This window comes from Ochlerotatus camptorhynchus, unplaced genomic scaffold (assembly GCF_037179485.1).
Source record: "Ochlerotatus camptorhynchus isolate MF236.1 unplaced genomic scaffold, CSIRO-AGI_Acam_v1.1 ptg000192l, whole genome shotgun sequence".
Classification (NCBI taxonomy): Eukaryota; Metazoa; Arthropoda; class Insecta; order Diptera; family Culicidae; genus Ochlerotatus; species Ochlerotatus camptorhynchus.
Window position 1 is genome coordinate 1,894,803 of NW_027040682.1, and position 25,782 is coordinate 1,920,584.

General features: G+C 38.7%; 1 protein-coding gene across 7 annotated transcripts in view; it reads left to right on the top strand.

Moving 5' to 3' along the window:
- Positions 1-25,782, top strand: part of sona (sol narae) — a 499,516-nt gene that overhangs the window by 77,499 nt on the left and 396,235 nt on the right. The window lies entirely within an intron of this gene.

Here is a 25,782-nt window from a genome sequence, read left to right on the forward strand (position 1 = left end):
TTCCTGGGAATCGCGAAATACTTGTATTCAGTGAATAAATAGGTCCATAAAATGTAATCAATCTTCCATTGGAATTTTGTTCCACCTTACCCCGTAAGACTTTTGGGTAATTTTTATGATCTGTCAGGGTAAATTCCGATGAATTAAATAAAGTTTCATTCAATTCTGTTAACATTCGAGAACCCGGAAATTTCAGGAATGTCTAGAGAACTCCAATAAACCTAAAGAAATATCAAACATATTATGGAAACTTCACAAATGCAAAGCACTTCAGGAAAATTTAATGGTTGTCAGGACTAGTCCATTTTCTGGGGCAATTCAGAGAACTTAGGGAAGCTCTGAGAACTTCAGAAAAGATCAATTAATTTAAATGAAATTGCTGAAGCTTGAAAAGAGTTCCGAGAAAATCGGGGAATTACCGAAAACTTGAGCAAAGTACCGAGAGGTTCGTGAAATTTTGGAAGCTTAATACCCCGTTCACATTACAGCCTATATTACGTAATATAGGCTGTCTTGCAATAAGCACTCATGCATAGGATTTCCAGTGAAAACTAAATGTATGAGTGCAAGACAGCGTATATCACGTGATATAAGCTGTAATGTGAACGGGGTATAAGAAAAGTGACATGAATATAAGAAAATTGTAAGAGGCAAGTTTCGAGAACTTTTGAAAATTAAAAAAAAATCGAGAAGATCAGAGAGCTTCAATGCTGATGATCCATTAATTGCAATAATATTGTGAGAGAACTTAAGAAGTTTCAAACCTGCATGAAAGTTCGGACACCTTCAAAGAAGATTAGAGATTTTCTGGTAGTTTCAAAATAATCAAGGAAGTTCCTAGTACTTCGAGGATGATCAGAGAACTTCAAAACAGCCCCATAAACTTTAGGAAAAGTGCAAGAACTTTCAAAGAGCTCCGTGGAATTATGTGATATTTCGATGTGCATTTCAGGAAACTTCAGGGGCATTGTTGGGATGTTTTATAGCAGTTAGGAAAACTACTCAGGATCATTAGAGCATGTAAGGAACTTCAGGTAAGGTTGTACTAACATCCCCAAGAAATCTCTTTCTTGCGGAATTTTTCCTCAACTTCTCCTTGAAGTTTCTTGCGATTGATCGATCCGTAAGCCCTCTGACTTCCGAACTCCGGCTCCAGAAGTTTCTTCCACTCTACCTTAGGAAGTTTATTCCATATTCTTCCATCTCCATAAAGTTTATTCCTTCTTCTCCAGGAAGTTTAATTAAACTTCCACCAAATGTATCTCCCAGAAACTCTGTTCGTCTTCCTCTGGAAATTTCTCCTTAAGCCATTCTCCGTAGGTTTCTTTTTGGGCTCCAATTGGAAGATTTTTCCGAGCTTTTTCTGGCTTTCCATGGAAATTGCTACTCCTGGAATTTGTTTCAGATTTCCAAATCTTGTCTGGCTTCCTCTGGATGTGTCATCCGATTTTTTTTTTCCGAAAGTTGCTTTAACTTGTCATCAGAAGTTTCTCGATAGTTGTCTTGGAAGTTCCCCGGAAGTTTTTCTAACTTCTCTTAGAGCTTTCTTCAAACTTCCTCCAGTAGAGCTACTTTATTCTTTCTCTGAAAATTTGATCGGTTTCTTTAAGAAGCTAGTTCAAACATTCCCCGAGAATTTCTTCTGGCTTCTTTTGGAAAGCGAATTTTCCGTTTTAAGTCCAAAAGTTTGATATTTTGGCATCAAAAACAGCAAAAATATTAATTTAATTAAGATAATAAATACCGATAAATACCGTTTTTTTAAACTGTTGATACCGATAAGCTGGAAAAAAATCTGGCAACGCTGTATCAAAATTCCCGAACCAATCAGATTCCGTTTACATACGGTATATCACGCTTCACGCTCACTCGATTCTACTCATTTCTATTCCACACTAACTCTATCTTCTACACTCTACACATTAACTTAAGAACTTAAAATGTCAGTATGTTTATTTTCCAACCATAACGAACATTTTAAGAGGCTGAATCATTAAAATTTCTCATTTTCGAAAAATAAGGGCTGCCCTACCCTCCGCCCGGGTCTTGTTATCTGTCTTATACAGCCATTAATTATCATTTAAAAGAATCATTTAAGCTTCGTCGACCTCTTAATTGCAATCCACAGCTCAATTCCAGCTTCATAATCTCGAAACACAAATGTATCCATCCGCTTCTGTCGCATCACACACACACGCAAGGTCTCTTCGAGCGCCTGCTACCCGTCTCTATCTGTGCACCTATGCCATTAAATATAAATCTCATAATCATCACCGACCATCATCCTACATTTGCCTTACCCCGATTCGTCTGAAGTAATAATTATTATGCATTCACAGTTTGTTGTTTTCCTTTTAATTCACTTATTTCACGCATCATCAGCCGTACGTGTGTGAGTGTGTGTGTGTGTATGAAGTAATCACGCGAATCGAAGATGTGACTTGCGTCAACGTGATAATATTGTATAGGTAGCAGCAGGTAAGATCTTCCGCTTGTTGGAATTCCACGGCCATCGAGCATGAGAGAAAAGCCCGAAGAAAGTGAGAGTAATTTCACTTTATACCGGTCCGTCCATCCGTTTCGTCATCCTGATAACCATCGTGACCCCATCGCCGCTAAGACGCATCCGTGATTGATCAGACCTCCTCTCTGCTTGTCGTCCACTCGAAGCCGGGGACAAAGTTCGTCAACAAAAATGCTGCTTCCAGGTATCAAGATCATGTCCGTCGTTATAACTGTAAATGTAAAACGGTTAAGCTTGTCTTGATCCGATTTTTCGACTCCAGTACAAACTGTCATCGTCTGTCCGAACGCAGAAGTGTAAAAATGTCTGCATCTCGTACGAGAAGATCCATTTGAATACAATGATCTCTGATGGAGCTTGGCTTGAAAATATGTTGAAGGCTTTCGTCAAACTTTGAGTCATTGTTTGTGTTGTCGTTGAGTGGCGTTTTCAGAATTGAGCAGGGGATGGAGACGGTGAAGGTTTGTTTTAACGACAAGGTACGATAGCAAAAATTGCCAACAATTCGTTGTTGTGCCAAATGTTCTCTGCTTCTTGATGGCATATTTTGAATTCAGTAGATTATGGATTAAATGTTCTTATACAGACATTCCATAGCAAAGCGATATAGTGGTTCTCAAAAATTCGTAAAAATTGGTAGTTTTGTACCTTATCGCAAAATATTCGTCCCATATTTTTTTTTTTCATTTTGTCATTAGGGTGACCATTTTCGTGTTATAATGGTTTAAAAAAATCAAAAATGACTTTTTTCAAAAATTCCTAATAAAGAGATGAACTAGCCTCAGGCTAAAAATCTCTAAAATAAAGATTAAAAAAAAAAAAAAAAAAATTCCTAATTTTTGAAATACGGATCAAAGATCATAACATCAAATGAAAGGTAATTAAAAATTGTTTTTAGAAAAAAAATATAGTTATTAAGAAAAAATCATATTTTGTATTGAAAAACATCGATCGTATTTTTTTTATGAATTCATGGTTTGTAGATAGAGGCCACAATATATATTTTTCCTTTAAAATTTTGCATTTTTACACATTATGTCACAAAATTAATTATAGTTATAATTTTATGAAGTTATCTAGCTTTGGGTTTTTGCTCAATACTTCTATGACTAGACTATTATGTGTCGTGGCCATATTGCAGTCGCTTTAAATCGATCATTGCATTTTTAATTAACTTTCATTTGATATTTCGATCTCTGAAATCGGTTAAGTGGTGCAAAAGTTAAGAATTTTTGAAAAAAAAACAATTTTTTGGACCTCCCTAACATGGAATGGTCACCCTAATGACAACATAAAAAAATACGGGTCTAATATTTTACGATAAGGAACAAAATTACAATTTTTTACGAAATTTTGAAAACCACTATGTCGGTTTGCTATGGAATGGCTGTATATTTAGCAGACCTTTTGATAACAGAACGACATTCTTAGACATGACAAGAGCTATTTTGAGTCTGAACTCCTCTCCAGCAGGAACTGGAATTGAGCTCAGTTTAGATTCGAATTCACTTGCTAGGCGACGCTGCAGGCGAGATTCGTTATTTTTGCTCTATTTAGGCAATTTTTAGCCGTAGACTAGTTCATCTCCGTAAAAGGTGGGAAGCCTTAGAAAGAGGTCCCCCAGCCACATTGCTAGAGTATCATGCTACTTCAATCTACTTAGCTAAAAATGTAAACAGCTAGTACAATAACACAGTAAACAGCCTACGAAAAAGACCGACTAAAAAGATACAAATCTCACGTAACATTTGAAAAGGGCCACTGTAGGAGGTCCTGACGGCCGAAGGAATTGATGGTGCTAAATCCTGTAGTATAGCTTCACCGCATTCAAAAAGCAACGAAGGCAACGAAGGTGCTCGAATTGTGGACATACGCATAACACGTGCTCAACTATCGAAGGAATATGGCAGAATTCACAGCTCTTCCTGAAGGGTCCTCCGCTGAAATCCCGTGAGATTAGGGAGTGTCCTGTCCGGAGTCTGGGAAAAAATCCTCTGATCTCGCAAGTTTGCAAGGTCCGTCCACTTTCCGATGTCGCCTTTAATGTTTCTAATAAACGGAAGTCTGGCACTGGACCATTCCGTTGCCCACGCTGTCTGCACTGTGCAAGTGATCCATCGCACAAGGTGAAGGCGAGTACCGAGGACCAGATGTCTGTCTCGATGTTCCCTGGGATGCCATAGTGTCCGGGAATACATGCCAAGGTAGTGTTTGGTGGCGCAACCTTCAGGATCCAGGGTGGACCGGGACCTCCGACGAAAGGGCCTGAATAGCACTGTGGGAGTCCGACAGGATCAGGATTGGGCGATGCGCAGGAACCGTGACGGTATGATGAATAGCCGCTGCTTCTGCCAAGAACACCGAAAATTGTTTTGGCAGACTTCTTCTCGTTGGGCAAATGTCACCAGCGATTCCCATTCCGAGTCCAGCTCTCGATCTTGACTCGTCCATGCAATGATGCATGTAGTTTGGGTACAATCCGGTCAGCTCTGCTACCGATCTCCTAAGGGTTGTGGAATTGTCCCCGGCTCTGAACTTCTCCTTTATCCGGCTGTCGATATTTGGTGCGGGAGATTGCCAACTCTTATCTCCGTACCAGTGAATCTTGGCCACTGGGGGAGCTCTGCGTTGGCGATTGTACGGAGAACTCTGTTCCCTTCGCTGAGGAGGCAGATTCTGTCGTTTCCGGTGGTATTTGCTGAAAATGCAGCGGCTTTGTTGGCAATGGCTGCGTAGATGCGGTACCGGAGAGGGAGAGTTCCGGCTTTGACACAGCTGGAATCGGTTGGCGTCGAGAGTAGGAGACCAGAGATGATGCGTGCGTAGCTATTGTATACCGGAGCGAGTGTTTGTATTGCCTTCTCGGTGGCGATGCAGTTCAGCTCGAGTCCATACATCAGCCGGCCCGGGCAACACGGAAAACGAGACGAGAATCTGATCATATTTAAGTTTACTATCTTCAGTAAGTAAATCAGTAAATTAGAAGGTAAAGCGTTTAGTTTGAAATCCATCCGCCAAGCAACGCTAAAGTGCATACACGGCAGATGAGATCGACTCAAAATTGAGTGGGCAATGAGAACGACCCAAACACCAAAAGTGGTATAGGAACTCAGCAATTTCTCTGTGGAAAATCTAAAAAATCTGCCGGAAATGAGGAAAATTGACGAAAGTTTTACTCAGTCTTGGAGTAGTACTAATAGACAGAATGAATTCAATCTTTAATTTTCTCTTATTCGGGAATTTTTTTCGTGGACAATCCCGGAAAAACATGAGGCAAATTTGCTCATCGTTGAGCTCCTGCACTTTATGTGATTTGTGAGTAAACTAAACTCAAATTTGGGTATTTCTCATGGGCCGTGTAGTCAAATTGTCCTCACTTTTCCTTAAAAATCTGCTCGAATATGAGGAAAATCGACGACATTTTTACTCAGTAAAGGAATACAGAATTACTGTTGATTTACTTCATATTCAATAAGTGTTTTCCCGCAAAATCGAGGGAAGTTTTACTCAGTCTGTGAGTAACCAAGTTTTTTTTTTCTCTCGAATTTATATCAAAGAAACTTAAATTTGATTTGGTTTTATCGGCCGTGTATAATTCTTTGCATGTTATTTTATGCCGAGTGTGCAAAAAAGGAAGGGCCTTCGGATGTTAATCTGAGTGCATAAATAAGAGTACCAACAACGTTTTCAGTGCCAGTTACTCTCATCTGAAGTCTGAGCTTGCGAGAGCAATTTTTCTCTCAAATTAGATTTTTTTTGTTCTCGTTAGTAAAGCAGACGAAACTGTGTGGGGAAAAATCAATTTTATTTAATTATAGCTTGTTTAACATTAATTTCCGGGAAATAAGTAAACGACAAAGTCCATGAATGATTTCTTTAGGCTTTCGTTCACTTTTTTTTTAACCTGAATATGGATCGAATTATTCCCACTTCTCTCAATTAACCATTTTGTCAAGCTTCTGCATTAATTTCCCATCAGATGTCACTGCTGTTGTTTGTGGTGACATCTATCGGAAACTACGCATAATCTGTTTTCCGATAATTGTTCACAGAGGGCAGTGCAGTGCAAAACATGTCTGGTACCTCTATATATGCATTTAGATAAACATCCGAAGTCCCTCCTTTTTGACATATTCTGCACAAAAAAGTGGGAGGGTGGTGTACAAGACACGACCGCATTGTTGACGTAAGACTACGAAATTTTTTGTTCGATTTTCTAGTTTGTTGTTTTGGGAGAAAGTAAATTTAATAACTCAACTATTTACCGTAGTGTTTGTTGCGTTGAACCCTGAAACAAATCTTACTCAGAGAGTGAGTCACATTTACTCATTCGTATGAAATTTTTTTTAAAAGCATAGGTTACTCATGCGCTGGGTAACCTACGCTTTAAGAAAATTTTCCATAGGAATGAGTAAAAGTGATGCACAAAAGAGTAAAGGTTAATCATTGAGTTAGCTTTGTCTTCAGCGTACAACGCACCGAACACCCTTGTTTATCACTTGGCAGTCAAACGATGACTGGAGTCAAACTTTGTACGTTTACTTTACTCAAGCATTTAGATAAGCATTCATTTCGGCAACATATTGGGGGTGCAATTAAAAAAAAAAAACAAAATCCACCGCGTTACGAAAAGTGGTCAGATTTTTACCACTTAGAACTCTGTCAATAGCGGATGGATGTTAATTCTAAACAAGCCAATCGATTCGAAATTTTTCTACAAATGAACACTTTATCAATTATAAGTAGGTCACCATTGAAAATTACACAAATGCCCAACTGTTGCAATGGTGATCAAAATTATCACCAAGAGGTTTCCCTAACACAGTCGCCAAATATTGATACCAAACACGTTATCCTACGTTAAATCTACAGTCGTGTCTTGGATACAACTACTACTGATTACTACTGATTACAATGTTCAAATTCTTCTGATATCGACGGATATCGAGGTACGTGTTTGCAAAGATAGCCCACGAACCATGGTGGCAGATTTCACGACGGTGGGTGTAGCTTTTCCATTTTCCTGGACCGATTTCCGTTTGCGTTTGGTTGTTTTTCATTGGTGTGAGGTGAATGTATTGAGCTGCTAGGAATGTCCACGCTGCAGCGATGTCCACGCTGCAGCGAGCAAGTCCGAGGTCGAACCGTCCAACGAGCAACGTTGAATGATTGTGCGGTTTCGGCTTGTGTCGTTAGGGATCAACTTTCTGATGGCTGTGTTAGGGGTGAGCACCTTGCGGTCGAAGAAAATGTATGGGAAATTTAAATATTTCCATATTTCCTCATTGTTAACCATTTAAATATTTAACAATTTTAATGTGTGACATATCACATAAATATTATAAAACTGGTGAATCAATCGACACACAAATCATCAAAATCCATCGATTATTGTTCAAGTTATTAGCATTGAAAGTCTGATCAATGTTCATTGCATTTCCCTTAATTGGCACGCTTCCCAAAAGACGTAGTCCTACGTCAAAAATACTCACAAGGCTCCGCCCAATATTGGATTTCCCCCCGTTTTTTTTTTATTATTGAGGCGTGGTAGAAATTATCTTTTATGTGCAATATATTTAAAAAAGGAGGGACTTCGGATGTTAATCTAAATGCATATATAGAGCAACAAGGCATGTTTTGTAGTGTCAGGTACTGTATTTTGTAATCTGTGAGAGGAAAATTACAAATCGAGTGTCATAAAAATACATGGCATGTTGAGAGATTTGTTTCTCTCCAATTTGATTTTTTTTGGCTCTTTGGAGTCTGGTAGTAAAGCTGTTAAAAGTGTATGGGTCAAAATCTTTTTTTATTTAATTGTAGCTTGTTTAACAACTGTTTTTGACCTGAATATGAATTAAAAGCGTATTATCTCTACTTTTACAAAATTCTATTTGGGGAATTCTATTACTTACAACTACTGCAACAGCAGCATCTATGCGAAAAATAGCCTTGCCTTAATGGTGATTTCGGTGATCTTAAATGCTGCCAGTGGAAGTTTCAACAGATTTTTCTTACCGTCTCGGCGGAGGAGCTTCTGCATGATTTCGGAGACGATTCTCGATGCTGCCAACGATGGAGTTTTCTTACGCAACGATGGAGATTTCTGATGCTGCCAGCGGAGCTTTCAGGGAATTCGACGGAGTTTTTGCGCGTTCTCAGCAGAGGAGGTTCTGCACGATTTCGGTGGAGGTTTCTCATTCGGCCGCCGGAGGTTTCAGGAAGATTCAACGCAGTTTTCTCGGAGAAGCTTCCGCATGATTTCTATGGAGGTTTTCGGTGCTGGCAATGGAAGATTCAGGAAATTATTAGAATATTTCTCGTGTTTTCGGTGGAAGAGTTTCCGCAAGATTTCAGAGGAGATTTCCGATACTGCCACCTAGGTTCAACGGAATCTCGGCGGTGTTAGCGGAGCAGGTTTTGCGCGATTTTGAAATGAGGTTTTTGAAGTGGATATTGGAAGTTCCGGAGAGAGCTGCCGAAGGAGGTTGCAGGGACTTTCGGTAAAGTTTTTGCGTGTTCACGGCGCAGAGGATACGGCACGATTTCATTGGAGATTTGGAATGTTACTGGTGGAGGTTCCGGGGAGTTTTCACATGTTCACGACGGAGAAGGTTCCGGGCGATTTCAGTGGAGATTATCGGTGCTGCCAACGGAACTTCTAGTGAGTTCCAGTTGGTTTCGACAGAGTTTTCTCACGTTCTCGATTGAGAAGCTTCCGCTCGATTTCGTTGGAGATTTCTAATGCTGCCAATGAAAGTTCCAGGGAATTTCGACGGAGTTTTCTCGTGCTTTCGGTGTAGGAGGTTCTATACGATTTCTGTTGAGATTTAAGATGCTTTCAACGAAAGCTTCGGAAAATTTCGATGGAGGAGGTTCTGCACTGGAATAGTTTTATCAAGTTAAGAGAGTAGATTTCAGAAAACCGTCGAACAACAAAATAGGACAAAACCAACCTTTCATTCGTGCAAGTATTGGTACACTGAAAGAAAACGTCCGCAATTCTTCGGCAGATTATTGTATTGCTTGAGCCCTTTAACAATATGCTGTCGAATTTCGGATGATTTCCTTATGGTTGAATTCGTCATCAACTGATGCGAATCCATATGATTGTCCTCCAAATGAAGGATGATATTTATTTTAAAATTGGATGTAAAACACACAGGGCTCAGAGGACAACAATTTAACGATAGGATGACTTGACGATTGTTTACAGTTCCATATTGAATAGCCATGAACAGCCAATCATCATGGATACAAAAATTACTTGTTGGTAGAGGGAAACTTCTACGGTTTCCACGCTTTACCAATGTTCATACCACCTCTGATAGCGGTGGCTATGCTTCCACCTCGTTTGTCTGCTCGGAGTAGCAAATGCCATTCTATAGAATTATTTACATCATCGTTTGAATGATTTGCATTAAGGAGCTGAACCAATAGCAAATGCATTTAAATTTAGGATGACTATAATTCTGCAGAGAACATTACGCATTCCAACTGAAGGCCCTCTCTCTTCTGACAACAATGTTCATCCTGTATTCGAGAGGAAAATCATCTGATTTCAAAACAACCGTCATCCGGTTGCAGCTATCTTTCGAAAAAGCGATTTCGATGTTTCGATTTGAACGGTCTGTGGTTTTATTCGATCAGAGGATGATATTTGTGGTACAATGTAGCCCATATGTTGGATTGCAGTGGCAGTGTTGCTAGAAATCACCTAGGCATAGGTTGCCAAGGTGTGTTGTTTTGAATCTGCTCCTTTCTTATTCTGGACCCTCTATAGGTAGAAGCTGCACTGGGAAAATGCATTTAAGTTTTTTTTTTATAACAAATACACCATAAGTGGTTTGCCCCTAGGCCTGTTATCAGTTAAATCGACAGTAGAAAAAATCTCATCGATATATTCTTCATTTCCTTAACCAGGCCTTGGGACCAGACTAAGACAAAATGCCCTCCACACCAACTGGCAGTGAAAACAAGAACATCGGGAACGAAATGCAAGCAGAAGGTTTTCTCAGCATACTTTACCCAAATTCTTTCAGTAAATGCATTGTACATCTTCAAGCCGAATCGAACTTCAGTTTAAATTAATTTCAGTCGATTTTTGCGCCACAGTCAATTTGAATTTTGTGACATTGTCGATTCATTGAAAATCGCGTTAACAGAAAGCAGGGTAGTAATATGCCATGCAATCTGCGAGCATCAATTTTATTCTTTTTAAATGTATGCCCGATTTGAAAGTGCCAATCGGTGTCATGGTCCAGTTGCTTTGCCTAGAGTCTGCGTCAAGATAAAAACAGTGGAACTCGCAACACGGTTTTCGAAAGATTCTCTTTCTTTACACTTGGCAATAGAGGACTTCTGCATCAAATGACTTCTAGTGAGAAAATAAATTAGCAGCTGAAGTAAATAAATATATCAGTGATTTTGTCGAAATATCTTAACAACAAATCAGCTTTGCCAAATGATAAATGAACCCGAATTGAAATTGATCGCTGTATGATGCATTCGCAACACCGAAGTTCAAAACGCGGAGCGACGAAAAGGAAGCAGACGATCGATTGACAATGGTTTGATTGACGTAACTTCTCTAAGTTAGTCTATTCCGCTAATGCAAAAAGTGCAATATACTGCTGATATAAGGCAAACATAAGGCCGATATAAGGCACATATAAAAATTGAAAGTCGTATTTCAGCCCTATATAACAAAAAGGGCCCATATCAGTCTATTGACGGGCTTAGTTGGTTACTTGGGTTCATTCAATTGTGTACAGTATAAGGCTGATCTACGACTAATTTAGTGTTCAGATGCTCTATATTAGCTTTATATTGCTAAAAAGTAGAGTAAACGTACTAATTGTCAACCTAGCACTAGTTTTCGATCCTTCTATAAAGATTTAAAAAAATATAAACTGCGAGTACAATAGATTAAAAAAGAAGAGTTTTTTGTTGCGAAATGTAAATATGCATTCAGAATATGTGAATTGTGTGTTGATTGATTGCATGGGAGAGATTCAATTTCTGCCTTTTTTTAGGTCAAAAGTTCGGAAATTAGTGCTTGGTCTAAAATTAGTATATTTACCCAATGCATGATAAATTTATCACTTCATTCGAGCAGTTGAAATTACGTTTATTGTCAATCGAAATTAGAATAAAACAATATTCTGAGATTTTTTTCTTCTAGAACCTTGAGAAAAGTAGCCAAAGCTTACGATGCCCCTAATCCGACTAAATTTTCAATAGCGGACTAAAAACATCCGACTAAATTTTCAATAGCGACCAAAAATATCCATTAATAACGTCCCAATGATGCGTTCAGCTAGATAAAATTGATAAATAGCAAATTTATAGCGATCTGCTTTTTCAAAAAAGGCATTTGATCTCGTCGATTAGGCGTAACTGATAGCTCACTAGCGTATGCTAACACTACCATCAGATAGGGGATTTTTTGCTACCTGCTAGTGATCAAATTTTGTCACTAAGGCTGAGTCGTGAATCTTATATTAAGAACTGCATGGAGATCTAACCATCGATTCCTGTCTATAATTTATTAAAATATCGGCTAGTTTTAAGGAGCCACCCTATCAATGAATCATACTGGTGTTCTCCTAAGCCCTGGCAGCCGGTACCTACCTGCAGTCTACCGCAAGTTGAAAGCAATAACTGTATTCGGTTTATTGAACTATTTCAGAACACACCCACCTTCGGGCTAGGCAGACCTAGACGTGATCTACCCATACGGACAGCGACGCATACCTTGTTAATGTCGGTGTGCCATGCGCCAAGAATGACCGGCACTTACATATGTCTTGTAGTAGTAGCAAAGGGTGCAGCATCTAACGGAACTATCACTCCGGCTTTATATAACCTACACTTTATTCAGCAACGTGTTCGGAGTAAACGTGACCCCAGTGCATCAACTTACCACACGCACACATTTTAAAACAAACTGTTATTGATACATAGTATCTAACTGTTACAGCACGGTGGGTTCACAGGTGTTTACACTCATAAATCACCTGAGAAGGAAGCGAAAGTATGCACCTACTGGTTCAATCTATCCTGGTGAATGAAATTAATTGATGCAATCGCATATTGAAAGTGACTATCGATTATCGCAATCAATGTCACGATTTCAGTGCAATACTGCATTGTTCATTAGCAATTGAAATGGTACTAGGCTGTAGGATCCTGTTCGCATTTCGAACTTGCCGATGTGCATCTTCAGGGGCCTCAGATAGTCGGGAAAGACACGGCATTACCAAGCCGAAGGCGGCGGGTTCGATTCCCCGGTCCCGGTTGATGAAATCTTTCGGGTTGAAAAGAGTTTCGACTTTCCTGAGCATGCATGGCAAATTAATTAGACTCATATTTGAGTCACGTTCACTCAAATTCGCAAAAACGAAGGTCACTCATAGAATGAGTAAATTTTTGCTCAAATATGAGTAAATATATTTGAGTAAAAATTTACTCATTTTATGAGCGACTTACGCTTTTGTGAATTTGAGTAAACGTGGTTCGTGGTAAGATTAATTTGCCGTCTAGAGTATCATTGTGCTTGCCACACAATATAAAAATGTATGAATTGGTGTTGGCATAGTAAGCTCTCAATCGACAGTTGTGCAAGTTCATCCAGAGCACTAAGTTGAGAGCCGGCAAAACGCTCGCTACAGAAGCGTAAAAACTAAAGGAGAAGCAGTAGAAAATGTACATCTTCGCTGGGGTTAAACGGGGCGTAGTCGTTGCGATCGTTCCAAACGTGATAAAGATCGCATCTTGCTGATGCTTATCATTCGTAAATTGTAGATATGTACAATGTGTGGGATCACCCACAAAATCCAGCAGGCTTCACTCGAGCAACAATCAACGACCGAATTATGGTAATCGAATGAGCGTCTTAATGGTCATATTTCATCGAGTTTGCATCGTACAGGTCAACATCGTTGTCAGTCGATCGATAAGATGCTGTAGTGCACCACCTGATATGAACACGAAACGACATCTGTTCAGACCGGCTGGAATTGATTTTGAGCGGCAAGACGAAAACGGCGCGCAATGTGGGACATAATTTGGAGAAAATTGATTTTTTTTTTTAGTGCTTCGGAGGGTTTGGCTGGACCCAATTTGAGCGCATAAATTGCTGTTGACAAGCTGTTTCAAATTATGGGGTTTGGAACGACGATATGTAGAACGGGCTTTTATGGTGAAAATCAATTTTTGATAATCATACGCGATGCAGTTGGCAATTATTGGGGTTGTCCTGGTTTGAAATAAGCGGTTTTTTTTCTTCTGGTGTTTCGGTTGTAGAGAGTTGTGTCAAACTTGCTGATACAATGTATCTCGTTGATTGAGAATAAATTAGCATGGAGGTGGTGATCAGTTTTGGAATGTTCTGTCAACCATTTAGGGAGTATGTGATTATGTATGCTCAATCATGGAATTGAATGATTTTATGCTCAATTCAGTCGTTGCTCAACCCACCAGCCTTCTTTAGTTGAGTCGGTAAAGGCACAGCTACAAAGCAACCCAACAAGCATTGAAAGCTGAATAAGAGCTTATTCAGATGCTTCTTCAGCTAAAAACTTGCTTATTCAGCTTTTAATCAACTCAAATTCAAAGTGTTTTATGTTACTTTATACGTTAAGTTTACGATTTTCACAGAGTTCGTTGTAAATGCTATCTAATATCAACTGAAGTTTTCCGTTATAAATTATTAGCTAGAGAAAATTCTGAAGAGGGAAGGTTGATAGTTCCGCTAGAGAACGGCAGTGTGAAAATTGAATAGAAGTTGAAAATGAGCGTCGCATTAATGGTTCCATAATTTATTTGAGTATCAAATTATGTTTGGACTATCCACATTTAGCTACAATAACAAATTATTGGTATTAGTTGTCATCTTCATCTTCAAACGAGAACTTAAAAACAATGTTTAGATTAATAGGTTTTTTTTTGCGTTTTCAGGGCTGTTCAATCATTTAATTTCAGTCGATTTTGGTGAAATCAATGCCATATCGAAATTTTAAAGTCTGGGCAATTTTGGGATTTATTTATTAGTAATCAGGCCGTTTTAATAATTTCATGACCTTTTTTAAAGCTTTTGTAGCTTATTTCCGTGTTTCAAAGCCATTTTGGTAATAATCAGTGTTCGTTGGCAACACACGATACTTGACTTTCCATATTTTGTTATTGTTTCAAAACTTATTATCTGATAATGTCCACTTCACAATCATCCGATACGTCTAAGAAAAATATTTATTGAAGTTTGAGGTTTGTGGAGAGCATTGGAAATTATAGACAAAGGCTCGATACTCGCACATTTTCAAATCAAGTGTTTGGTTTCGAATACGAGGTTTTTCGTTGCGATCGGAATCCGCACATCAGCCGCAAATCTACTGGTGAAGGCGTTCTCATAGCGGTCGGCTCTGGATTGAAGGCAAAAGTTATGGAAAACGATTCATGGAATTGTGTGGAACAAGTTTGGATTGCCATTAAGCTCGCTGACCGCACTTTGTTTTTGTGTGTAGTTTACTTCCCTCCGGATCGAACTCGTGACTGTACGCTAATTGAATCCCACAGTCAGAGCTATAATGGAGATCGCTACAGCTGCTGACGAGATGATAATCATTGGCGACTTCAATCTACCTGCAATTTCTTGGCGATCATCTTACGGTGGATTCATGTATCCTGTATCCACGAACTTTCTACATTTCACTCTGGAGCTGTAAGCCTTTTGGATCATTACAGTATCGCCAGTCTGAAGCAAATCAACCACGTGGTTAATGAGAACAATCGTAGCTTAAATAGACCTTTGCTTCGGCGCCGCTCAGGTTACTGCTCCGCCTTTGTCTAAGGCTGTTTCTCCGTTGATAAAGACTGTTCCACACCATTCTCTTTTAGTTGTTGCACTTGAAGGCAACCAAATTCCTGAGGTCATTCCACCCCTCCCTACAGGTCTCCTACGATATCTGAAATGCTGACGGCTGACCACGACAGTATTGGGGAACTTCTTTCGAATTTGAACTGGCACAGGATACTCGTCCCTGCCGATGTCAATGCAGCTGCCCAAATGCTCTCGCATATTTTGGCTTACGTAATTGAGCGACACGTTCCGAAATAAGTTCCTAAACAAGGTCATCATCATCCTTGGCAAACAAGTGAACTGCGTATGTTAAAGTCTTCCAAAAGAGCCGCGCTAAGAAAATTCACGAAGTACCATACCCTACAACTCAAGGACCATTATGCGTGGATCAATCATGCGTATCAACGAGCCAGACGACAGTGTTATCGGCGATGTTCAACGGAAGATTCGATCTCACCCGAAAACTTTTTGGAATTGTGTGAATGAGCAACGAAAGGAGTCTGGCCTTCCATCGACTATGGTACTGAACGGCGAAGAAGCTTCATGCCCTCAGGATATTTGCCGTCTGTTCTCAACTAAGTTTGCGAGTGTACTCTCGGATGAGAGCACGTTTCTCTAGCAGCCAGTAATGTTCCAATGTCTGGTCAACCTTTGGCAGCTATCAACATCGACCTCGCTATGATAACTAGGGTGGCTTCGCAACTGTAGTCTTCATTTAAGCCTGGATCTGACGGAGTTCCTTCCGACTTTTTCAAGCAACACATCGATAGCCTGGTGGCTCCTCTCTGTCTTTTGTTCGAAATGTCCCTCTCCAGTGGGGTGTTTCCTTCCTCCTGGAAATCAGCTGAGATGTTTCCAGTGCATAAGAAGGGATGCAAAAGAAACATCGACAACTATCGCGGCATCACATCGTTGTGTGCCATATCTAAAGTCTGGTCGAGGTTGGAAATTTGATCGACTTTCTTGGGCATAGAGTATTCTTGTGTTAGCCACACAATATACAAAATCATGCATTGGCTGGCATAGAAAGCTTTCAAATTAATAACTGTAAAAGTGCATCTAGAACACTAAGTGAAGAGCCGAAAAAACGCTCACTACAAAAGCGTAAAAAGCCTTGAAGAAGAGAATCAATAATTTCAGGAGATTTTAAAGAACTTCAGGAAAGCTCTGAGAAAATCAGGACAGATCGAAGAGCCTAAGGGTCAATTTATGTAAAAGAAATTGCTAGAACTTTAAAGGAAAACTTAAGCAAAGATCCAAGAGGTTCATGAACATTTTCGAAACGTTAGGAAAGTGACCTGAACATAAGGAAAATGTGAGATCATTTTAAAAGGAAGTTCTGTATTTTTAATCGCAGATTCGAGAACTTAAAAAAAATGTAGAGACTCCTGCAAAGATCAGAAAACATCAAGACAGTTTAATTAATTTCAAGAAAGTTGCGGAAGTTTCTTAGAAGTTCCTAAATCTCCCATAGAAAGTATAGATAATCATAGGATATTGAGTGTCCTCCCTTAGCTCAGTCGATAAAGGGCGCAGCTACAAAGCAAGACCATGCTGGAGGTGGCTGGATTCGAATCCCGGTCTGGTCTAAGAATTTTTCGGATTGGAAAATTTCTCGACTTCCCTGGGCATAGAGTTCCTAAAACAAAATGGTACAGGATCTCAATTAATAACTGTGAAAATACATCTAGAGCGCGTAATAAGCTAATATGAAATAAGCAATAAGCCTGAAATGCGAAGAAAAAGAAAAAGAAGAATAATAAGAAGAAGATATTTAGTGAGCTTCATCATATTCAGATGACCAGATGATGAGTTTCGCAGAGTTATGGAATATTTCAAGAATTTCTGGAATGTTCCGAAAACTTCAGGGATCTTTAAGGAAGTGATATTCATATATGATCAGGATATTTTCCAGATCATAAGACACTTAGAGATCTTCAGCGAAGTTCCGAACACTTCAGGGAAGCCACTTCTATGGATGGTGGAAGATTAAGGGAAAGCTATGCAAGCTTCATTTTTTTTAAACTTCAGGAAAATTAAGAAAACTTCTAGGCAGTTCAATCAACTTCAGAAGAATAGGAGGAACTTTTCTAAAACACTTTCAAATCTCTGGGAAGTCTATAGCACTTTAAAGAACTTCAGAAATCTTTCAGGCAGTTCGAATAACATCAGGAAAAAATGTAAAACATCAAACGAAGTCTAGAATTTTGGGGTAGTTCTATGATGGTGAAGAAATAGTTCCGATAATTTATGAACAGTTTCATGAATTTCAGGAAAATTTACCGATCTTAATTGAAAATCTATGAACTTCATAAATTAGTTCGCTTTAATTTCAGGAAAATTAAGGGAGCCTTAAGGAAGTTCTGTAAATTTGAAGGGAGTTCAGCGAAGTTATGAAATTTCAGGCAATCTTCGAAAACACAGGAGACCAGAGAGTTTCTGGAGCTTCACAGAAGTTCAGAAAATTTCAGGGGAGTTCCTAGAACTTCAGGAGAACTCCGAGGTGTTCAAGAAAGTTGCATGAACATCAGTTTAAAAGAAGTTTTGTAAACTTCAGGGCCTTGTCTGGAGTTGGGGATCTTCATATGATTGCAGTTCCATTAATTTTAAATTAAATTTCTGGAAATTTAGAGATGCTTACAAATTTCAAGAAGTCTAGAAAACTTCAGAGATGTGGAAGCTTTATAAAAGTTTGGAAGGCTCCATCCAAAGTTCAGCGGTTAATCAATGAAGCTTAGAAATTCTTGTGAATGTTCTATTATGTTCAGAGCATTTCCCGAGCAAAGTTCAGCATCAAAATGACAGCGAATCGAATTCAAGTTTTGATATCAACATCAAACTGAAATCTTAATTTGATTTCAGTTTATGCAATTGACAAATTTGATGACAAATTTTGTTTTCATTTTGCTTTACATTTGCTCTTCAAACATATGTTATGGCGGGTTTGTTTTCATTGCCTTAGCATAACATAAAATTGAATACTTGTTTTTTTTTATCAACCGGAAAAATGTACATCAAATTGAGTTTTCAGTTTGCTCTCACTGATAGCAGAAATAGTTTTCAATGTGATGTCACAGGAAGATTTTTTTGGTCTTATAATTGATATTTTAACCGTTAAAAAGACCAAAACGACAGCAAGCTGAGTAATCATTATTAGCGAAATCACAACATCAAATTAAGTTTTCAATTTGGTCTCAGACTTTGCTCGGCTTATTACTGCCTAGCTTTAGAAGAATTTAAAGAATTCTAGAAATGTTCTGAGAACTTCAGGGACGATCAGATAATCTTAGGACAGTTCCATTAGTTTCGGGGAAATTACATAACTTTTAAATGAACTTCGAAAACTTCTGGGAAATTATTAAAACTTCAGGAACTTCCAAGAATTAAAAAATGGTGGGAACTTTTAGGAAGTCCAGAAAAGTTCAAGAAAATCTTAATATTTTAATGGAAGCTCCGTGAGCATCCGGGTAGGTCCAAAAACTTCAAAGCAGTTCAATTTTCATACTTCTGGGAGATTGTTGAAACTTCAGGAACTTCCAAGTCATTTCAGAAAATACGTGAGAATTTTTGGGAACTCCAGAGAAGTTCAGGAAAGTCTAAATATGTTGAGGCTAGTTCTGTAAGCATACGGGTAGGGTAGGTAGGTTCCATTTTCATAAGTTTGGGAAATTTGTTGAAACTTCAGGAACTTCCAAGAATCTCAGAAAAAAAAATGTTAGAACTTTTTGGAAGTCCAAAGAAGTTCAGGAAAATTCTGTGGGCATCTGGGTAGGTTCAAAAGCTTCAAAGCAGTTCCATTCACAAACATATGGGAAAATGATCAATTTGAGGAACTTTCTTGAATTTCAGAAACATTGTGAGAACTTTTGGAAAGATTATGAAAGTCTAAATATTTCAAGGAAAGTCGCGTGAAAATTCGGGTTGCTTCGAAAACTTTGAAGCAGTTCCATTTAAAAAAACTTCTGGAAAATTGTTGAAACTTCAGGAACTTCCAAGAATTTCTTAAGAAAATGTTAGAACTTTTAAGAAGTCCAGAGAAGTTCAGGAAAATTCCGTGAGCATACGGGTAGGTTCGAAAACTTCAAAGCAGTTACATCTACAAACTTCTGGGTAAATGATCAACCTTGAGGAACTTCCTTGAATTTCATAAAAAAAATTGTGAGAACTTTTGGTAAGTTCAGAGAAGTTCAAGAACATTAAATATGTTAAGGCAAGTTCTATGCGAACCCGGTAGGTTGGAAAGCTTCGAAGTAGTTCCATTTACAAACTTCTAGGAAATTGTTGAAACTTCTGAAACTTCCAAGAATTTCAGAAAAAAATGTTAGAACTTTTGGGAAGTCCAGAGAAGTTCAGGAAAATTCAGTGAGCATCTAGATAGGTTCAAAACCATCGAAGCAGTTCCATTTACAAACTTCTGGGAAACATTGTGAGAGTTTTTGGGAAGATCACGAAAGTTTAAATATTTTGAGGAAAGTTCCGTGAGCATCCGGGTAGGTTAAAAAACTTCAAATCAGTTCCATTTTCAAACTTCTGAGAAATTGTTAAAACTTCAGGAACATTCAGAAAAATTGTGAAAACTTTTGGGAAGTCCAGAGCAGTTGAGAAAAATTCCGTGAGCATCTGGGTAGGTTCAAAAACATCGAAGCAGTTCCATCTACAAACTTTTTGGAAAATGATATATCTTGAGGAACTTCCTTGAATTACAGAAACATTGTGAGAGCTTTTGGGAAGTTCATAACTGACTAAATATTGCAAGGAAAGTCGCGTGAACATCCGGGTAGCTTCCAAAATATCGAAGCAGTTCCATTTACAAACTTCTGTAGGATTGTCAAAACTTCCAGAACTTCCAAGAATTTCAGGAAAATTGTGAGAACTTTTGGGAAGTCCAGAGAAAATCTAAATAGTTTAAGGCAAGTCCCGTGAGAATCCGGTAGGTACGAAACCTTTGAAGCAGTTCCATTTTAAATCTTCTGGGAGATTGTTAAAATTTCAGGAATTTCAGAAAAAAATGTGAGAGCTTTTGGTAAGCCCAGAGAAGTTCAGGAAAATTAAATACATTAAGACAATTTCCATGCGCATCCGGGTAGGCTGGAAAGCTTCGAAGTAGTTCAATTTTCAAACTTCTCGGAAATTGTTAAAACTTCAGGAACTTCCAAGAATTTCAGAAAAAAATGTTGGGACTTTTAGGAAGTCCAGCGAAGTTCAGGAAATTCCGTGAGCATTAAGGTAGGTTCGAAAACTTCGAAGCAGTTCCATCTGCAAGCTTCTGGGAAAATGATCAACCTAGAGGAATTTCCTTGAATTTCAGAAAAATTGTGAGAACTTTTAGGAGGTTCATGAAAGTCTAAATATGTCTATGCAAGTTCCGTGAGCATCCGGGTAGGTTCAAAAGCTTCAAAGTAGTTCCATCTACAAGTTTCTGGAAAATAATCAACTTAGAGAAACTTCCTCGAATTTCAGGAAAAAAAAATGTGAGAATTGTTGGGAAGTTCATGAAAGTCTAAATATGTTAAAGCAAAGTTCCGTGAGCATCCGGGTAGGTTCGAAAACATCAGAGCAGTTCAATTAAAAAACTTCTGGAAAATTTTTAAAACTTCAGGCACTTCCAAGAATTTCAGAAAAATTGTAAGAATTATTAGGAAGTCTAGAAAAGTTCAAGAAAATCTAAATATTTTAGCGAAAGTTCCATGAGTATCCGGGTAGGTTCGAAAACTTCAAAGCAATTCCATTTACAAACTTCTGGGAAATTTTTAAAATGTCAGGAACTTCTTCGAATTTCAGCAAAATTGAGAGAACTTTTGGTTAGCTCACGAAAGTCTAAATATTGTAAGGGAAGTTTTGTGAGCTTCCGGGTAGGTTCGAAAACTTCATATGACTTCCATTTACTTCAGGAAAATTGTGGAAATGTTTAGAATCTCTGAGGACTTCAGAAAAGTACAGTAAACTTCAGGGAAGTCAAGAGAATCACAAGGAAGTCCTGATAACTTAAAAGAAGTCCAGAAAGAAAAAAGGCACTGTAAATTCCAGGAATGTCAGAAAAATCTAGGATTTTCAGAGATGTTCTATCTGGGAAATGGCATCAGAAAATGACAGTCATGTCTGAAGTTACACTATCGGTTGGAGATGGTTATTTTCGTATAAATTAAGGACATCTATTACCTGTTATGCAGCTTCGTTATGATCGCTTTCCAATTCATGTTTGTGAACGATGCCTGTGAAAAATGCATGGTAAGATAGAACAGTGATTAGGGGTTTGGATGATCAGGGTCTGGCTGATCAGGGTCTGGCTTCAACTCTCGTTCTAAGTTTTATTTTATGCTGATTGCAGAAAAGCTTTACCCATACTCCAGTGTTAATTAGAGGAAACTGAACTTGCGTGGACATTCAGTTATACCAACAATCAATACGAAACTATCGATTTTAAATTGGCTCACTACTTGACTAGCCTATTGGTCCCAAGCAAATCGATTAACGTACCCCATTCTAATCGAAATTCTAGTACTACACTATGTTTGTTTTGATTTGATATGAAAGTTTGACAGATGAAATGAGGGGTTCGTGGATTTTCTATGTTTCGAGGGGTGCATCCATTAGCTTGGGACCGAACAGAGTACCAGAGCTGAGCTAAAAAGATGAGCACGTTTTTTCGGGACTTTCTGGTCTTAAAGTTACATCTATGGTTATGCATTCCTATATTACAATTATGTGCGCTCTTGAAAGGGGCGCATGGATTTGAGGTGGTGGCGCAAAATCATTGAGAAATCAGATTTAAGTGAACTGCTTGCTACGCCCTATCTCCAATCACAGGCCGACGTGACTAGGACTGGAACTGATGAGAGATGGCTTGACTGTGCCGAAATGATAAATGCCAGTTTGAATATGTTTTGGGTTCATCTCGATCTCATCTGTCAAATTCACGGATAGTGACTACTTCTGGTCAATACTAAAGATAATCGACCACTTTGGATACAGCTTGGCTAACGGTCATTTTAAAGGAAATGAATGAAAGATCCTCAAATATTTTCCCACGACCAGTGCGCAAAACATTCAGGTTCAATGAGTAATTTTCATATGAATATGAACAGCTATCTTTCTCATGATTCACTGCTTTGTGAGAGTCTGAATGATTGGGAAGTTAACGAGTCACTGACAGCAGAGCACGCAGTCAATCGCTCAGTCAGCACATTTATTCTTCCGTAATGATACCCAATCCTTGTTTTGAATGACTGAGCATATATTTTCTATGGACAAATGCATCAATTTCATGCTGTGTGAGCGAAGGCAAGTGGTGTGAGTCACCTGTTCGTGAGTAACTGAATGTTATTGTTGGTTCTTTCATTGCCTCGTCCTGTACCGTTTGGTACATACACGGAACCGAAAAATTTCCCAAAATTAAGTTCTTTTCACTCATCTCCCATGTTCCGTTCAATAAGCTAATTTTCAGTAAACCGCTTATAGTAGTTTACATTTGACTACGGCAAAAATAATTACTTACTCGTGAGTATTTTCCACCAAAAATTAAGTTAAATTGACTCAAATTTGAAAATATCTCATATACTCACTAGTAGCTTATTGAACGATACACAGCTAAAAAAAAGTAGTGTAAATTTCCGTTACTAAGATGCACATAAATGGAGCGTCATATATCATACAAGTTAAGATAATAAATCGTGTAAATTTATGAGACATATTATGCAATATTCCATATATTGTATGCAACTGTCCACTTTTGTTTGAAACATTTCTTGCAAGCTGCTAGTTTACGTGAAAAGGAAGTTTACATGTATGAATATTTGTATGCATGGATGTTTACATCGCCAGTAAAATTCAGAATTTTTTGGTGTGTAGTCATGAGAAAGTCGAATCTCTCGTTCCGTTTTTGACAACAACAAAAAGTTAGAGTGGGATACAAAACTCAAAATTTCCCAAAATTAAGTAAAAAGAACTTAAATTTAGGGTAAATTTTTTCTCTGTGTACGGTCTGGATAGAGCAAGGAATTGAATAGAGCAGTGCTTTCACACAGCCTACACGGTAACCACAAAATACCCAATAATGACGACAAAGTAAGTATTTTCGAGGGAGACTGGGACTACCCATTAAATGAGTAAAAATATTATTCATTTATGAGTATTTGTTACTCAAAAATGAATACTTACTACTTGTTTTTATAGTTGTAATTACTCATAAATGGGTAAAATTTTACTCATTTAATGGGTAGTCCCAGTTTCCCTCGAAAATGCTTACTTTGTAGTCATTATTGGGTATTTTGCGGTTACCGTGTGAGCAGTCAATAATTTTACGTTTTGCCCACGACTTTAAATGACCTAGAATTAACATTAGAAATATCACGGATTTGTTTTTTCACGCAGTCCACTTTCTGGTCTGGGGCAAAAGGATCACATGAAAGGCTTCCACTTTGTCAGTAGACTGAATTATGAAATGTATGTTATTGCTATCTATCTCACATTGTGATCGCTACAGTCTAAACTATTCATTTGGAAAATAAGATCAGCACCTTCCAATAGAATGCCGTGGTGGATATAATGATCTTGATTCCTTAATTTAATCTTAATTTTTTAAGCAAAGATTAAGTTTATTTGTTTGTTTATTTGTTATGTTTGCATCAACAGACTAGAAATGCGTTGTAAAAAAATATTATACAGACTGCATATACTACAGTTACAAACGAAAAAATAACTAGGAAAGCATTGTCAAGTTACTAAAAATGTATAAGTCTTAAATTTTACACTTAGCTGTTGGGCATCAAGCGCCTTCGGTCAGCAAAAAAGGCAGAGAATCTTCGGCGAGCATATTCCGTGTCAAGTAGAAATCGAACATTGACGCTACTCGGTTGAACACTCACTGCAAGCCGTAAATAGCGCTTCCCAAGCCATAATTAGCTCGAAGAAGTGGAAGTCTCAGCATAAGACTGTTGCGTAGTGATCGAGGTTGAACATTAATGTTCACTTGTTGCAGAATTGCTTCGCAGTCGATTCTTCCTTACAGAGTATCGGTGACGGTTAAGGCTCTGAAAACATCTCTTCTGATGCGTAAGGGCTCGACATTGATCAATTGGCAGCGATTTTCGTAGCTTGGAAGACGAAGTGAGCAAGGCAGCTTACGGAGCGCGAAGCGAAGAAAACGTCGTTGCACAGATTCAATTCGCTCGGCCCCATTATTGTAGTTCGGGCTCCAGACTGCAGAGCAGTATTCCAACGTAGATCGTACGAGAGAGCAATAGAGCGATTTCAAGCAGTAAATGTCTGTGAAGTTCTTAGTAATCTTGAAGACAAAGCCAAGAGTTCTGCACGCTTTGTCGACGACATACGATATATGGTGTGAGTATGTCAGCTTTGAGTCTAGAAAAATGCCTAAGTCTTTCACGCAATGCACCCGTTCGTAGTTTGTAGATGAAAATAATCGGTTTTTTCTTGCGTGAGAAAGTAATAACTGTACACTTAGCTGGGTTGACCACCAGTCGGTTTAGACTACACCAGTCAGCAAAGATGTCAATCTGATTTTGGAGAGAACGGCAGTCGGCGAGTGAGCGGATGCGCAGAAAAACTTTCAGATCGCCTGCAAACGAAAATCGTGGCCCTGTGATAACATGGTGAACGTCGTTGAAGTAAAGGAAAAATACCAATGGTCCCAGATGGCTACTCTGAGGTATACCAGACTTTGAGAAGAAGCTTGCTGAGTGACAAGTACCTTAAGTTACTGTCAATTGGCACTCCATGAGGTATGAACGAAACCATCTCAAAAGATTTCCACCGATCCCTAGCCTATCAAGCTTAGCGATCGCAATTTCGTGGTTCAGCTTATCGAAGGCTGCCGTAAGATCTGTGTAGATAACGTCCGTTTGGGTCCGAGCAATAAAACTGTCTGTGATGTAAGACGTTAGGCACAGCAGGTTCGTGGTTGTGGAACGCCCAGTTATGATTCCGTGTTGATCTATACTTAGATATTGCTTGCAATGCGCATTTAGGGACTCTATGACAACCAATTCAAAACGTTATGATACAGCACTCAGCGACGTGATTCCCCGGTAGTTGTTTACGTCGCGTTTGCTTCCCTTTTTATGAACAGGAAACATATCCGCAGTCTTCCAGCAAGACGGAAAGTTGCCGCTTGAAAGAGAGAGCTGGAATATGCGGTGCAGTGGATACAAAAGACAAGTAATGTTCTTTTTAAGAATAATCAACGGAACACCATCGGGCCTTAGCTGAAGTCTTAAGTTTAGATGATGATCTAGAAATCGTATCTGTAGTGGCTTCGACCATGCGGAGCGTTTGGTTGACCAAAGGAACATTACTGGCCGCGGAAGTAATGAGATTAGGGGAGTGTTGCTCGTCCTCGAACACACTAGCAAATTTGGCTGAGAAGAGGTTGCAAATATCTTGT